The sequence below is a fragment of the Corvus moneduloides genome, chromosome 13 (assembly GCF_009650955.1).
Source record: "Corvus moneduloides isolate bCorMon1 chromosome 13, bCorMon1.pri, whole genome shotgun sequence".
In the NCBI taxonomy this organism is placed as follows: domain Eukaryota; kingdom Metazoa; phylum Chordata; class Aves; order Passeriformes; family Corvidae; genus Corvus; species Corvus moneduloides.
Window position 1 is genome coordinate 15318594 of NC_045488.1, and position 16895 is coordinate 15335488.

General features: G+C 41.0%; 1 protein-coding gene across 3 annotated transcripts in view; it reads right to left on the reverse strand.

Annotated features, from left to right (window-relative positions):
* The window catches only part of APBA2 (amyloid beta precursor protein binding family A member 2), a 91118-nt gene extending 74540 nt beyond the window's left edge, over positions 1-16578 (reverse strand). For 2 of the 3 annotated variants that reach the window (XM_032122519.1, XM_032122516.1), the window contains exon 1: positions 16016-16133. The gene's annotated coding sequence lies outside the window, so the exon portion shown is untranslated. Of the gene's footprint in view, positions 1-16015; positions 16134-16481 lie in introns of those variants that run through there. The other variant, XM_032122517.1, reaches the window with a different exon arrangement.
* Between the last annotated feature and the right edge of the window lie 317 nt (positions 16579-16895).

Genomic DNA, 16895 nt, shown 5'->3' on the forward strand with positions numbered 1-16895 from the left:
ATCCATTAATATTTTCTTATGGTATTTTTCTGAAGCTTCTTCTCAGGAGGCAAGACACAATTATTCTTAGGATGATCATTGGATGCAATTGCTCCAAACAGTCACTCACAGCTATCATGGTACTATTTCAGATGTACTTCCTGGCTGCGGTTACTTCCTGGGCTCTCTTTCCTCTTCTTTTTAGTGAAGAATAAATTATAAGTCTGTTTTGTTTTAAATCAGAGTTGGAAACAGCATAATAAGACACGGTAAGTTATAGCAGAAGTCAGCTCATGCGAATTCTCTTATTTCCCCATGCCAAATCTGAAGATGCCATAAACTCAAATCCTCTATGCCAGTCATAAAATTTTAATTAGCTAAACTAAAAATACTGGTACTATTTACCACTGTTCTTATTTATGTCTTAAACTACTAGATTGAACACTACTAAAACAGGTTGCATATTGCAAAGGCCATCAACAGAGTACAATAATACTCTATTTCAGCATACACGTGAGCATCCTGTTCAGCTTCATTATAATTAATCAGTAATCTAGTCTCTTGTTTCTCATTGCCAAATTATAAATTAACTACTAGTTACATTCATGGATGGAATATTAATTTATACAATGCCCTGGGGTACTTCTGTGTGTAGTACAAGACGCCTCATGAACAGATCTCATTCAAAGCCTGAGTAGAACTATGAAACAAAACAAGAGTAAATCTAGTCAGCATCAGCTGCAACTGTATGAAAACTGTAGAGATCTGTATCAGCAATTGTAGTGAACACCACTGAGATATAAAAAATTACACGTGGACATTGCATGGAATAATGAATCCTTCTTATAAGTGCAAAAAATCAAGTACCTTTCCATGCAAAGAATACTTTCTGGAGGTTTGTGAAGAACACTTTGGCTTTTTCAAGGTCAAATTATGTTGTCAGAGTATAGCACTGTACGTGTGTTGTGTAATGGGGAAATTTGCCAGTTCTGGAAGTGAAGTTATTTTTTCCCCAGTTGCTCTGCATTATCTGCTCAAGCTTCCCCTTGCACGCATGAGGACAGCAGACAGATCCAGAGGTTCTGCCTCTGGCCTTGCCTGTTTCAACATTCCTTACATGCTGCAGGGTTTTTCAGCTTTCTAGTGCATGAAAATGACCTTTGCACAGGTGCAGAAATTATACACAACTGTTTGCCTCTTCCATAGTTTTCTTTCTGGTTTATCTACATTTTTTCTAGCCTTAGAATATCAGAGAAGACAAAGAAAGGATTACTTTCTAATACAGGGGAAGAAAGTTCCATAAAATACTAATAATCTTGTGTTTCGGCAGTACTGAAACAAGCTTAAGATGCATTATATTACAAAATTACAGTGTAACAGAATATACATTTTTTATTTAGTAGCTCTGAAAACATAATTAAACTTCAATGGGAAAATTCTGTCCTCAGTTGGTTTTTCACAGTGCAAAGAAAACTGAATACAGGATGAGCTCTTGATAAGACCATAATGGGGACTGCAGCTCCCTCTAAAATTCTAGACTGCATTTTGAAAGCTCACAGCATCCCAGCTCAGAAAGATCAAATCAAGGCATTTGGTCATTTGACCACAAACTGCTTGAGTATTGAGCCTATCAGCAATCCAGAATGGCTCTCAGAGCACAAGAAACACAGTATAGGAAAATGCTTGCCAAGAACAGGATGAAAACCACTGAGAAAGAAACAGGGTTATTTTCAAATTTCTAGAATAATAATATGAATTATTATGAAGCTTTCTCTCATAGGGATTTTTTAATTCCTCATTCTGAAGTCAATCACTGCACCATATACAAAATAATTTCAAGCTTTAATTATAAAAGAATAGGCAACATATTGGAAAGCAGTATAGAGATTTAGCTAACTCAGACATTTCAAGCAAGGCTCACATTTTGATTTTTCACCTTCTGTTCTCACATCCTAATGTTTCAAGCATCCTGCTTTATGAGCAGGTTATCGCTTACTGCACAGCCAATCTCTGAGAGCTCCTGCTCTCCCTGGAGCCGGCAGTTCTGTCCCGGGTGCGATGGGATCAGAAACTGGTACAATCTCAAGATCTAGGCTTCTGCAGGAAATAAAGGATTTATTTATCAAGCACGGTGTGTGGAGCTGCTCCTGCTGGACTATGAATAGCTGGTCTCCATGGAATGTAAGACTTTATGAGCCACAGCAGGCACATTTACAGGCATTCATCTGAGGCATCATGAGACAGACTTGACATGAGACTCAGCCACATCTTTGTTTACCACCTTTGCAAAGGCTTAGGGGTTTCATTAGGCACACAGAGCACAAGTTTGACTTCTTCATTCCAGATGCAAGGTTTTTGGAAGGAAAAGGCATTGGATATGGGCTTTAGAACTTCTGCTGCTGTCCTTTTGGAAAGTTAATCACCAAATGTATCAGTAGAGGGCACAAGAAAACAGCATTCTTCATCAAACATGCATCAAACTAAGGGAGGGCTCCCAAGGTGACTCCTCAACAACCTACCAGCTTAGCATTACCTATTCTATTTAAATTTAAAAACAAAACAAACCCCTGGACCCATCATATATAATGTTGATTGAATAAACACTGTTAGTTCATCTGAGATAAAATTAATTATATTAATAACTGCTGGAGGTTTCAAACATCCAGCTATCTGAAAACCGAAGTCTGAAGATGAGGATTTATAAATTGCAAATAAAAGAACTAGTCCCCAGTGATATCAGGCAAATGAACAGCATGTTGGTAGATGGTAAATCCTAAAGCATAAATAATCTCCTTAAACCTACATCTGTGAAACCTAACAGTGAACTTACAAAAATATTTGTCCTTTATGCTCAACAGAAAATCATTTAAGCAAACAGAAGAAGAAAAACAGGGTAGCCAAAATGCTCTTCACCATTGGATTGTTGGATATAGAGGACCTGGGTGGAATTGACTTGATTAGGTTGAAAAAAAAAAAAAACCAGCCTACCATCCTATAATTTGCAATGCAAATTTCAGCACATTATTTAATGCCATTAAAAAGAAGCAATCAGCTATGGATGGATCATCCACAGTAACCAGTATATTTTAAGTAATGATATAATTGTTTATCCTCAGTTGGGGTAGGTGGAGTTTTACATTTAGGCTGTTGTAGTTCCTTTGAAGTCTGGTTCTCTGCAGCTTGGTTTTTTGGTTGTACAGACAAATCTTTTGCTTTCCAAAAAAGTACCATGCACTTACACAGATGTTTAAATCTTCCAGCTGTAACATGCTCTGTATATTGAAGGACTAGGATCTTATAACTCTATCAGGAAGAGTTAATTAGTAAGGTGAATATTTAGATAAAGCCTATTTCCTGTTCTATTTAAGGATCTATTTCCAGATGTTACTGTAGTTCCATGCTAGGAAAGATGTAAATTGGCTTGATCCAGACTGAGTTTTCTGAGATGTAAACTGTCTCTACTATTGCATTATCAATGCAAAGAATACCATTTGAAAAAAGTCTTCTCTTCACCAAGTCAGTCAAAAACACTTGACACAAAATTTGTTACCTAATTTGCCCATTTCATGTAACAACCTGTATTTGGTTTGATGTGATTTATGTACTTCTTATCTTTCTTTGTTTTTTTATCTTTCTCCCAAATCAATTTCCATCATTCCATTATAAAGGAACCAGAGAGGTTATCTGTTTCATATTTACACCAGCATCCACAGATGTATGGCATTAAGAGTGGGGGTTTTCTGGTATCTAGTTGAAGAGCAAGAATGCCTTCATGTCTGTATTTATGTTCACATAGATCCAGGACTGTAGCTACATTTATATACAAAGCAGCAAACTCTCTGCTTGGTTATTCAGACACTCCAGTAATGACTGCCTACAATTTATAGACAGAAGATGACAAAGTGCCAGTTATGTAAAGAGCTTTGAGCAGATAAACAGACTAGTCTATGCAGATTTCTATCTGTGAAATTGCAATACCAAAGACAGTGTTCTTTTATTTTGGAGAACTGAGCTAATTTTTTTCCTCCTTTTTCCCCCTCAGTATCTTCATTGCCTAAACAGAAGATTTCAAAGTTTCATTTCTTTTCTGATGCTACATAAAGCACAAATAACATTCATCTTGGATGCAATAAAATATGCAATTAGCCTGCAGTTAAAGGATTCTTCGAAAAAATGTGACTTTGGTTATCTCAACTGTCTACTCCAGTTTGAAAAAGTTTTTCAGTAAAGGTGGAAAAACTCTTTCAAGAAATCTGCAGGCAAAGTTCAAGTGAAATTCTTGATTAAACAGACTGTGCTGAAACTGTAGGTATTAACTCTGTTGTTTAAAATGCTCCACTCACAGCTAGGAAGTGAGGCATCATTAGCTGCCTAGGCTCTGATGCACAAGTCTTATCCCATTAGATCCTAATGGCTTGTAAAGGAGAAAAGAGGTATGTGGATCTTGTCTAATTGGAGAAGTTGAAAACTGAAGAACTGAGCTTCATCAGACAAAGCAGGGGAACAAAGCAATCCCTTTGTTTACCCCTTAGTTTATTCCCTATCAAGGGATTGAATATTTATTAAAGACTCTGGCCATCTTTGGAAAAATGCATCTTGATTTTATGTGATTTCTGTAACAATGCAACAGAATCTGTATGATTCAATCCTGATGCTGGGAGATGACACCCCATAAATTAATCACTTCTGAGCATAGTTGCTCTTGCACATCAGCCTGCTGAAGGTCTGAGGAAGCATTCATTTTCCTTTGGACCTTCATGATGATAACTGAATGTTCATCTCACTTTTGCCAAGTCATAGGGAAGAGCAACTGTTTCAAATGAAACAGTAGATCCTACTCTCTACCTGTGTCTGATAAAGCTGAAATACTGTTGTTATGAAAATAAGAGTAAACAGAAATATTCCAGCAGAAATGGTAGAACAGACTGGCATGACCCTTTGGCAGTTCATACTATGCTATTTGTATTTTTTTAGTCTCTTGAATAACCTTGGACTCTGTGCATGTCACTCTTCCATGTTCATTAACTCCATGAAAGCACAGGAGATGATAGCTGGCATCTCTTCTTTGTCTTCTTTGCCATTCTGTGCTCTGCCAGAGATGGGGACATTGAGAGTTCTAGTGGTCTGTCAAAATCCTAACTACGTGGAGAGTTCAAACTGCATTTGGAGCTGATTTTTTTTTCTTCTCCTTCACACACAGGTACACAGACTTTCCCTATCAGTAACTGACAGGCCAAGCAGGCAACAGTGCAGCACAGAACAGGGAGAACACTGAAAACTCACTGTTAGACAATATTCTAAAAGGTATTGTTACAGCTTCAGCCATTCTCATGGAGGAAGTGCACTGTGTGATTGAATAAGATGCAGTGTCAGCAAGGCTAATTAGATCTACAGTTGGCCTAAACAAGAGATTAGGTTATGACTCCAGCTGGCTTAACTGCAGCATGTAAAATAATGGCATTGCACAGAACAAAACTTCTACGGAGCAGATCTGTTGGAGAAAAGACACTAATCCTGCAGTGCAAGCTTGCTGTACCCCAAGGTTATAGCTGGGCAGCAGTATGGAAGACACCTACACACAGGAAGCCTCATGCTCCATACCTGACACATTGGCTATCAAAGGACCAGGGGAATATTAATGAAATAATACGCTCTAATATTATAATATCTTTAGAAATAGAATATATATAAAAGCTAGTGTGAAAACAAGAATTTACCCAGCATTTTATTTCATTTGTTGTAAAATAAAGTTTTGCATAATGCATTTAAATAAGCATACATTTCTTAGGTTCTCAGTAAATGTACCTATGGACTTGGGTAACACTTCCAAGAACTAGCATTTTTCCTTTAAAGATGAAACAGTTGAAAAATCACTGAGACATCGCATGGTAAATTGTGGGTCAGTCTATTTTGTAGTTATCTATGAATTTTCCAATTCAAAACTCTGCATGTCTCATCACTTAACATGCAGTAAGTAGCTACTGAGGCAAGATTGTAAATGGCAGTATGAGCTTTGCTGACTTATCCATTAATTTCATTATTTGTTCATAAATAGACTGGTTTGTCTTCAACTGATGCTCAGGGCAATAGGTACATAAATTTTAGTATCTGGTTTAAAGTAAGTAATGTCTACAGTTGCATTAATATATAGATATATGACACAAAGTATTATGGCTGGCAGAATACGATCCTTAGGGACTAATAATTTTATAACTATTGTGCTCATTGAGAAAGTCAAATTTAGACTAATTTCTCCAACAATTGGAACAATTTTTATTTTTCTGTCATTAGGTCAACCCTGTTTCACCTTTCTAAGCTTAATTATTATGGTCTGAACAACTACCCCACAGCAGTCTCCTGGTGGTAACCAGAAGTTCCTGTGTTGCAGTAACAGGTAGCCATAGTCCTGCTGGGGCTGGTGGGACATTCTTGGGGACAGGAGTAGTGCAGGGAAGGCTGCAGCTCATAGCAAAATTGAACTCTTGAAAGATGGTTGAGCTGCACCCAGTTCAAATGAAAGGTCAACTTCCAGCCATTTAAAGATACGCCACAGTCCCTGAATAATAGAAATTGCCCACACTGTAAAACAACAACTACCTAACACTGCGTACACCTTTCCTGGGCTCTCCCAATGGATTGACAGCTCAAAGGCTTCCCTGCAGGATCCAGCTTTGTACCATCGTATGTAGCCTAGCATTGCAAGGGTATAATCAACTTCTGTGCCTCCTGATATCAGCCCCTTTACCGGATGCAAATCCTGAACAGTCATATATTTTCCTTTCCATTTAATTCCTCATCTTGTATTTACTACAGTAACAACTTTCAACTGGGGGCAAATAAATCCTAAATTATGTGTGTTGTGGAAAAGTCCATTAACCTAGATTTCATTTTGTTAAGTATTCTGTGGACATTCCTGCCACAAAGAGCTTAAAAATCTTTAACAGCTGACAAATGAATAAAGCAGACTTTGGGGAGTTTGTTTAAAAATCAAACACTCCCACCCCCACCCCCAATGACACAGTATTAGTGAAGAAAACACAAATGAAAATAGTGTAATAGATGCAAAGCCATCCTTTTATAGTCTCCAGAGCAGAGAACTTTTATCCACATGCTATTCATATTTACATAGACAAAATATTTAATATGGTAATCTATAAAGGTAATTATTTATATCTTTATAGTTTAACCCAGCAAGAAGATTAACAGCAAAATTCAACTAAACAGAAGAACCAAATTAAGATTTTCCAGTTAGGTACATTTAAGTTATATTCTCCAATAATTACAGATGTGCCTATTATTCAGGTTTTCAGTAAATGTTTGGTCTGTGTGTTATTGATTAAATCCAGCGTTTCACAATCTTTTGCTACCATAATATGAGGTTATATTGGCCTGGTACCACTTTTTTACACTATCCTTTTCCTCTGTCAGATGAATTTAAACAGAAGATACCAAACTGTGAAGTCTATTTAGACAGGTCAGTCTTTTGAGCAATGACAGTCTAGTGCTGTCTTCTAAATGCCTTCCTAGACACTTGGTTGGCTCATAGGATCCACTACAATAGATCTTTTTTTTTTTTCAATCACCTCCATTTCACTCAGGATGATACTATGGTGTTTAGTTAAGTTCCACATATATGGTAAACTTCAAACTTTACTATTTAAGAATTTCTGTTTGAATTTCCCCCACTGCTTGTCCTTACAATTTGTGAGGGTCCCTCAAGAGGACCCTGTGACAAGAAGCCTGTCATGCAGCTCAGGCACAGGATCCATCATACTGAGCCTCTGAGGCTGGAGGAGCAGGGACTGCCACAGGGTCAGCCTGGGGAGCTGACAGTCAGTGTGTCAGTGCCACCAACGTGGTGCAAGTTGTCAACCAGTAAGGGTCAACCTCAGTTGGCAGCCACACTCTGTCACAAGTTATCTGATGAGGACAGAGATAACATCTTAAAGACAATATGGATTTCATCCTGTCAAGAAGCAAGACTCACTTTGCCAAGGCACAGGGAGGGTGGAAAACTTAGACCAGCAAAAAACAGCTTTTGTTTCCTAACCTTTCAGTGGGATTTACCAATACTACAGTAGGTTACTACCCTTCCTTAATGGCTACTTTAAATAGCAATATCATTACATAGAGGAAAGTATGTAACACCATTGACTACTTACTGATAAAACAGCTGGTTCAGAAATTCTGGATGACATTTGGCTTGTTTATATTTACCATGAGTGGTTATAACAATGTTAAGTACCATCAGAAAGAAAACTGGTAACTCAAGCTTAGTTCATTCAAATAGATGCTGGGTAATACTAAGGAACTTGCTTCTACTACAATCTCTGCAGCACTGCCAACCACAAGAACTCCAGCATTAGAGGTATCATATCATCCACAAATGTTTAAAGTACACAGTCCTAGTTTCTTCATTCCTGGAGCCTGTGTGAGTATAAGCTCAAAGCTGTGATTCTCACATACCAACAGCTGGAGCCTAAACTAAACCATGAAATATCATAAGACTCCCAACACTAAGAAATGTTAACAGTTCTGAGTTAAATCAATGTTGGCTCAAGAATAAGACAGGTATTTTACTGAATCGTGATTAAAAACTTAAAAAAAATATATAGATATATGCACAGGAAGAAAAATAATACTGTTGCAAAGGTATAGTATTGCTGTAATAAATAATTTCCCTACATTTTGCTGCAAATCATTATCTGTTAGTGGGTGGGTCCAGTTATGATGCATATGAGTTGAATAATAAATGTAGGACAAATACCTGATTAAACATATGCTGTAGAGATCATTTATTATCACTGCAGATAGGTGTGGAATAGATGTGGTAAAAACCTTAAGGGGGTCTCTATCCAAGTACTGAAAACACCAAGTATCACAACAGATACCTTTTACTTACAGGAGAACTGAGACTTCCACCTCCTACTGAAAATATAAAGAAAACCCCTTAATTATTAAAAAAAAAACCACACAAAAGCCAATCAACCAAACCAAAAACCAAGCAAACAACAACAAATCTCACCAACACAACTGACTTAAAGGCACGTTCCTGATAATACACAGGTATTTTCATGGCTACTCTTCCATGTCATTAACCAGAAATGAAGAATTCTGCCACCAACAACCTTCATAATTCTGGAATCAGCAATACAATGCAAATTGCTATTTACTAGGAAGTGTTCCCTTCCAGTGCTCATTTTATGTCTCTAATGCAGCACTGAGCATGAAATTTCCAGTCACCAACAGAATTCCTTCCCTTTCATTCATCTAGTATGCAACAGCTTTTATCTCCTGGGCCATAACATGTCAAATACTTCTACATAATTAAAGCCACACTGATTGACTGGCTAAGAATATCACAGGGGTAAGTTTCTTTTTAAAGCTGCCTTATCTCTAACCAAGAGTTGTCTTCCAGTAACACAAGATTTTGTGCCTAAAGGACATTTTATATATATCTACACACACACATATATAGAAATAATGTTCCTTTCTCTTCCACAATATATCAACAAGAAAATATCATCATACTCTGATTTCCCTTTGTAGAATTAAATTGGAGGATACAAAAGATGGCAAGAGGCACTTAGTAAGGTAGGCAAAATGCACATTTTTTAAAGTATGGAAACTATAATTAATATTCTTCCTTTGATGGAAACCTTTATTGCACTCCCAAACAGAACCTTTCTGTATTTCATTGGTTCATTCATATCTGAGATTTGTTGTGATGGTGGGGTTTATTTAGGAAAGAAGATTAAAATCTGTAGAGGCCAAAAACCCATGAACAAACTAGTGATGAGGCTTATGTGTTGTCAGGTTATTTTATATTTTAATGTACTGTTAACAGTTCATTCTTTTTAAATACAAATCTAAGGGCAAATTTAAATATCAAGGCAAGCAATCTGGTAGCATGGCAACAGCGTGCTATGCTGCATAGTAAGAATTTGGAACCATGCAAGTCTGCTTTTTTCCTATACCAGATCATTTTATAAGAGCAGAAATATTTCTGTTCTTTGTGTAACTGCCTTCATGATTACTCATCTATTAGCAGATCTAGTGGTCTTTGTAACTCAAGACAGCACAGCAACCCAGTCAAACCTGGTACCAGTCAGAATGGCCATCCTTACCAGACACAAAAGCTGAGGATTAGAAGGGGAAAAAAAAATCCAACAGAAAAAAAGATATGTTTAGTAACAGTGTTTAATAGAAGATTTCATTCCCAGGAGACAGATTTGGTATGGAGTTGAGTAGCATAGCAGCACTGAAGCAATCTTTCTTCTGCATGAGAACCAAGCAATTCCATCTCCATGCACTCCCCCTGATGTGTTGAAAAGGCATCTCTCAGCTTTCAGAGTATGAGTTTTGAGACCTATTTTAAGATTTGACTAAATAAAAAAAATGCACTTGCCCTTGCACTGGAATAATTTTTTGTAGTAGCTGGTATCAGTGATTCTTGAGAGTAATATCAATTTATTGATGTCATTTCACTCTTGGTGATTGGGAAAAAAAAATTAAATCCTACGTCATGCTAGAACAGAATCTGGTCTGTGCAACACTCATTCTCTTCAGTTAATCCAATAACTCAAGCATACATTACCATTTTGCTGGAGCAGGAAAAGGCAAAGTTAACTAACATTTTTGATCTTCTGATCTTGAAGGGCACACTGGGTGACAGAAAGTCCACCCAAGCACTTTGTTTCTGGGTAGTGGACAAAGGCAGTAACAATGTGGATGGCATTGTGGGAATATTATTTCCTTTATTATTCTTCGCATAAAGATCAGCTGCTTCACTGAACCTGAACAGTGAATGCCAGACACAACTACTCCTTCCAGGAGGTTCTCACAATACTGTTTAGATAGGTGCTGTCCCTATGGAACTTGTGCTTCTCACCACACATTCCCATGTCACATAACATCACTTGGCATTTTGGACTCCAGTGGTCAAATCTAGACCTGCACCCTCACCAGAACACTCATGGTTAGTGTTACAGAACTATTACTTGGGTTGTAATTTGTTTGTTGTTGGTTTTTTTTAACATTGAAAATAGGAAAAAGTAAACGTGCCTGCTGTGACCACATTACGAATTCTTAGCTAAATCTAACCTCTGTACTCATGTGAAAGAGTTGTAAATCTTTCTGTCTTACACTTAATTGTCATTAAATTAATAAATAAATCTTACACTAAATCTTCAAGTGTCAGATCCTGTGAACCCTTAACACAAAGGTAGATTATATACACAAGAAAAACTTGAAAGGTCAAGCCTCTCTCGGAGAATGTTTCAGAAATAAAAAAGATTTACTCTTCAAAAATGATCAGGGTTACTGTGCAATTGACTGGGGGAGAGGAACTTATGTAAAGGTTGTAGCTGAGAAGTACATCTGCGAAGAAGTTCTCTCAAAAAGTAAAGGGAACGACAGCAATCTGGAAATAATGAAAGTTGGTGACATGCTCAGAAATATTCCTAATATCAATGCACAAAACAAAGTTCAAAAACTCCTTCATTCAATTAATAGAATGGAAATATTCAATCTGCCTTTTAAGTAATAAAGCAGTAACAAATTATTTCTACGTGATTGAATCTTCATTATTAAGCCTGTAACTATGAGGGCTATTTTCTGAAGGAAACTTCATCTTAATTATTCAAACCAGACAACCATCCCAAGATACTCCTCATGCAGCTCCCAGTGGAAGCCCAGGTTGGTATCAGTGGGTGTCTGCATTGCACAAGTACTACTATTTGAAAATCCTTATCTAGACCGCAAACCTCACATTGGTTATAACTCACGTATTTTGTATACCTTTTTGCCAACTTTCCTCTCCATTTCCTTCTATTTCAAAAGAAAATGATCCCTTCATGCATGAGAATACTTCAGAGTATGCATCTCCAGCAGTATTTCATGTAACCTTGTTATCTGAGAACAATGACACTTTTTCCTTGTCATCCCTACCTACAGGGCTTCTAGTTCTTCCTCTTTGGCTTAGGTGGAAGCACCTGTTAATCCCAGAGTTTTCCACACCAGTCTTTGCTCAGCTCTAACTTACTCCTCTTGAAGTGCAAATCACCTTCCTCTGCTGCAGCACATGAATGAAAACAGTAAGTACTGCAACAAAAAAGGAGAGGAATGTCATGTACTCAAATGACTGCATTTACCTACCAGCATCAGAAACAAACAGTTCAATTCATGTACTTTTTTCCAGTTGTGCAAGGCCTTCCTTCTGAAAAATAGTATTGTTAATTAAGGTAAGACTTAAGTTCAGACAAAACTGTGAATTTGAATGAAAGTCCTCTTTTCATGGATGCCATGACAAAGCTTAAGTGGTGCATGTCCAGCTCGGGCAAACAGCACAAGCCTAAAGCACTACACACTTCACCTATCACATGATGCTCTCTTGAGCTGCTTTTCATGCAGTTCTCATGGGTCCTCAGGAAGAAAAAATCTTACATGTAATACTCTTCCCAGCAGACTAAAAGCATTTGCAGCTACTTATAACGAGCATTTGACTCAGTGACTGCAAGTATCTAAAAACCAGTGAATTCTGATCCTACTTTCCGTTCTTCCCCTTAACTTGTGAAGCACATGTGACTGAATCAGTGCTTTATTTCCTCCAGTTGTAACAACTACCATTACATCTCTTGCACAAATGTTGCAAGGTTTTAATTGCCTCATAGTAGTGCCAAGAGATACCTCCTAGAAAAAGCTCTTGCTTGCAAGCAGGATGCTCTTCTTTTTGCTTCAAGCAAATATCTCTTCCTTGGGAGGCTTATAATAAGGTATTAGTTTGTATTAATGTAGTGTACTGTTTCACAGGTAATAGAGGTCAATGTATCATACTGATACTGTATTCCATCTTTTCTGAGATGGACGGATTAGTTCTAGAATGGAAGTTCTAAATCTTTCTTTAAAAATCTGACTTACAGAAACGTGTCTGCCTCTTGTATCCTGTACAAATAGGCACAAACATACAACTGTTCACAGGATCATAACAGTTCAGGTTGTTAAGAATGTCAGAGATCTCTTGTCCAACATTCTGCTCAAACCAAGGTCATCAGTGAGCCCTGATCAGTTTGCTGAGGGAATTATCCAGTCTGGTCTTTAAAACCTTCAAGAACAGAGACCACACAACCTCTCTGGGCTACCTGTCTCCATGTATGATTGTCCTTGTCAGTCAAAATATTTTGCTTGCATCCAGTCTGAACCTTTGTTTCAACATATGCCGTTTGTCTCTCATTCTTTGGCACATGCCACTGCGTTGAGTCTGGCTCCAGTTCCCTGAGGAGCTCTTTATAAGAACTGGAAGGCTGCTGTTAGGTTCCCCCAAAGCCTCCCTTTCTGCAGGCTGAGCAAGCCCCACTCCTCATCCTCTGCTCACAGAGCTCAGCCTCCAGCCCCAACCACTTCAGTGGCCTCTGCAGAACCTCAGTTCTTTAATATTGTCCTTGTCCTGGGAGGACCAAAACTGGACACAGGGTTATAAATGTGACCTACTGGGTGCTGAGCAGAAAGGGGAATAATCACTTCCCTTGATCTCCTGGCTGCACTGTTGTTCATACAGACCAAGATGTTCCTGGGTATCTTTGTCGCCAGGGGATGTGGCTGCTTCATGTGCAGTTTACTGTTCACCAGGACCTCTGGGCCTTTTTGGCAGGGCTGTTCCCCAGCCTCTACCACCACAGTGTTTAAAGCATGAAATAAGTGCCTTGTTTATTTAAACACAGATTACAAGGAAAATGGATATAAAAAGTCTGCAAAAGCACCTATATCCTGATGTATTCAAAGGCTACAACCAAGATTTTGTTCTGAATAAAACCAGCATCCTCTCTGTGAGCTGGTAGCTTGGAACAGGTCACTTCCTAATTTCTCTACCCTCAGCACAGGAATATATACTGAAAGATGTTTAAAGCATGGTATTTTCACAAATTATTTCTTAGCAAATATTCTTATCAGAATAGCCGGAGAGATGGTAAAATTATGCTTCTTGAAGTGGTTTCTCATGTTCACAGCCTTAAGCAAAGGTCACTTTTTAAAGACCTAGCTTGTTTAAATTCATGTCCAGTCCCCAACCTGAACTGCCATTAATCAAGTAACTGCACAAAACATGCTTTTAGAGATTCCTCCTTAGAATCGTAATACTTTGACCAAAAGAGCTGAGCACCTATGGCCTTTGCAAGAACACTTTTCCTTTACTATCAGAGGATCAAGAGGGCGCAATAATGTAGTTGCTGATGCATTTTTAAAAATAGCTTCAGATATTTCCAACTGCAGACCTTATCAGAGAATTCAGAAAGTCTGACAATCAAGGTTTATAAGGACAGTTCTGCAGCATGAAATCCTATGAGCCCCAAGTGGACTAAGTACAGTGGCTTTGACTTTAGCAGTTCAGTACTCATAGAACATAAGAAAGTAAAGCTCTTTCATCTTGTCTGTCCCATACGGAGAAGAACTGGGATGATACAGTGATAAATTGCCATCTTATGCTTTAATATAAATGTCAGTCTTTTGCTTTTCAAACACATAACCAGCACATATTGTATTTTAACTTAACTGGCAATAAGGAGTTAAACTAGAATTCCTCCCTTTTAAAGCTATGTTATATTGGAAATACTATGGCTTACACAGAACCACAAAAAACTATGACAGCAGTTGTTTCTCCTTTTCAGTCCTACTCATTAAGTAATGAGGAATTCTTGGGTAACAGGCATAATAGATAAATACCTTTTCTGCAAACCGATTTCCCATCCCCTCCTGGGAGATTATAGGGTGGCCTTGGCCAGGTAATACAACTGAAACACTACTTGCATTTTTCGATCTGGTCACAGTAATTTCAGACTTTTCTTAAACATAACTGCAATGCACATTATCTCTGTACTATGCACATTGTATGCTCTCTTGTCTTTAAATTTCTTTTCTTGTGTGTCCTCACTAGCATGCAACAACCACCAGAACGACACTGAAGATGCAAAGTACGTAAACCTGAAAGCACAGATTGCCAGTTGAGGCAAAATAAGGCAGTCTTTGACTTTCCAAGATGCAGCTCTAAATGCAGTATTCGCTTCCTTTCCCCCACCCCCATCCCTTTTGTTATGGCAATACAAGGCACCACACACATTGAAAAAACTGTTCAGTAAGAGGCAAACAGACCATGCTATAATATCTCATGCTGTTTATCCCAACAAAAATCGGGTATCCTTAACTGAGCAGCCTTTTCCCTCCAGATCTCATGACGAAGGGAACGGGAAAAGAGCGATCAAAGGCTCTGATCCCTTTGCTACAGTGGAGGCACGAAATCAGAACCAAATACAAACTCCGAGCGGTGCTGCATTACAGGAGGGCTCCTCTAGCATTTTTTTTTTCCACTCTTACCAAGACAAATGGACTTAAGCCTCCCGCCCTCACACAAAACGCTGACATGATGCGGATGCTGCACGGCCGGTCCCCGCGCTACCCGGAGCCACCGTCCCAACACTGCGGGGCTGAGGCTGCCGGGCCGAGCGCGGAGCTCGAACCGTCCCGGGGGAGCCGAGCGGAGCCGCAGCCCAGACCCGGGGGAGCCGGAGCCGAGCGAAGCCGCAGCCCGGCCCCGGGGGATCGCCGCCGGCTCTCCCTCTCCTGGCGGGGGGCGGTGGCGGCGCCTCCCCGGGCACAGCGGGGACATGCGGGCGTGCGGCAGCCCCCGGTGCCGGAGCCCCGCGCCGCCGATCGCGACCGCGCCGGCCGCTCCGCCATGCCGCAGGGGCTCCCCTTCACTCCGGCTCCCCGTCCGCTTGCGGGCAGCTCGGTTGCCAGGGGATGGGGATGGGGATGAGGATGGGGTGAGGCGGGGGCAGCCGCTCGCGGGGAGGGCAGCCCCCAGCCCCGATTCGAGGGGAGCACCATCCGTGCTGGCGCGGGGAGGGGGCGCGCCCGGGGGCTCCCTGCTCCCCTGAGGGGACCCGCGGGATGCTGCCGCCCCAACCCGACGGAGCCGCCGGTGCCCGCGACGACCCCAGCCGGCGGTCGGTCGGTCGGCCCCCCGCCCTGCGCCCCCGGTCCTTACCGCGGTGCAGCGGCGGGGCCGGTCCCGGGCAGCGGGGCAGCCGCAGCCGCAGCCGCTCTTTTGTGTGGCTGCTGAGCGCCGCACACCGCGGCGGGCCCGCCCGGGAACCTGCCTGCGCCAGCGCCCGGGAACCTGCATGGCGCATAGCGCCCGCGCCGCCTCACGGCCCCGGGGGGGCGCGGGGGGGCGGCCCCGGGCCCCGCACGGCCGGGGGCTCGGCGGGACGCACTGACCTGTCCGCGATCCACTCCCAGCGAGCGGGAGGGCCGGTTCTGTGCCAGCTTCGTGTGTGCCACACTCGTCACTGGCGCCCAGCGACAGGACGAGGGGCCATGGCCATAAACTGAAACACAAGAAGTTACACCTCAGCATGAGGGAGAACTTGTTCACGCTGAGGGTGGCAGAGCACTGAAAGACCTGCCCGGGGGGACGTGCATTCTGCAGAATGAAGATATTCCGAACCCACCTGGATGCGGTTCCCGTGTCACCTGCTGCAGGTGACCCTGCCTTCCAGCCCAACCGTTCTGTGGTTCAGTGGTTGTGTCCAGACGCAGGCACTGAGGGGAGCAAGCTGCGGCCCCCCCCGGCCGCAGCTCCCCTCCTGAGCGCCTGGAGCAGCGGCTGCTGACAGCGATGCTTGCTGGACGCCTGCATCCCGCTGTGACACTCGGTAGCGTATCCCCAGGGACCTGCTTCGGCGCTGGGCCGGTGCTGAGGGTGTTCTCTGTAAGGTTCAACAGCATTTCTCTGCGAATTACATTCCAGAATGCCGTGTAATCCTGCTAGGTAATGACCTCACCTTTCCCTGTTGCTTGAGGTGCTCCAGTGCAACGAAAATCTTAACACCAAAAGTTTGAACATTACAGCAGGGGATAGGACT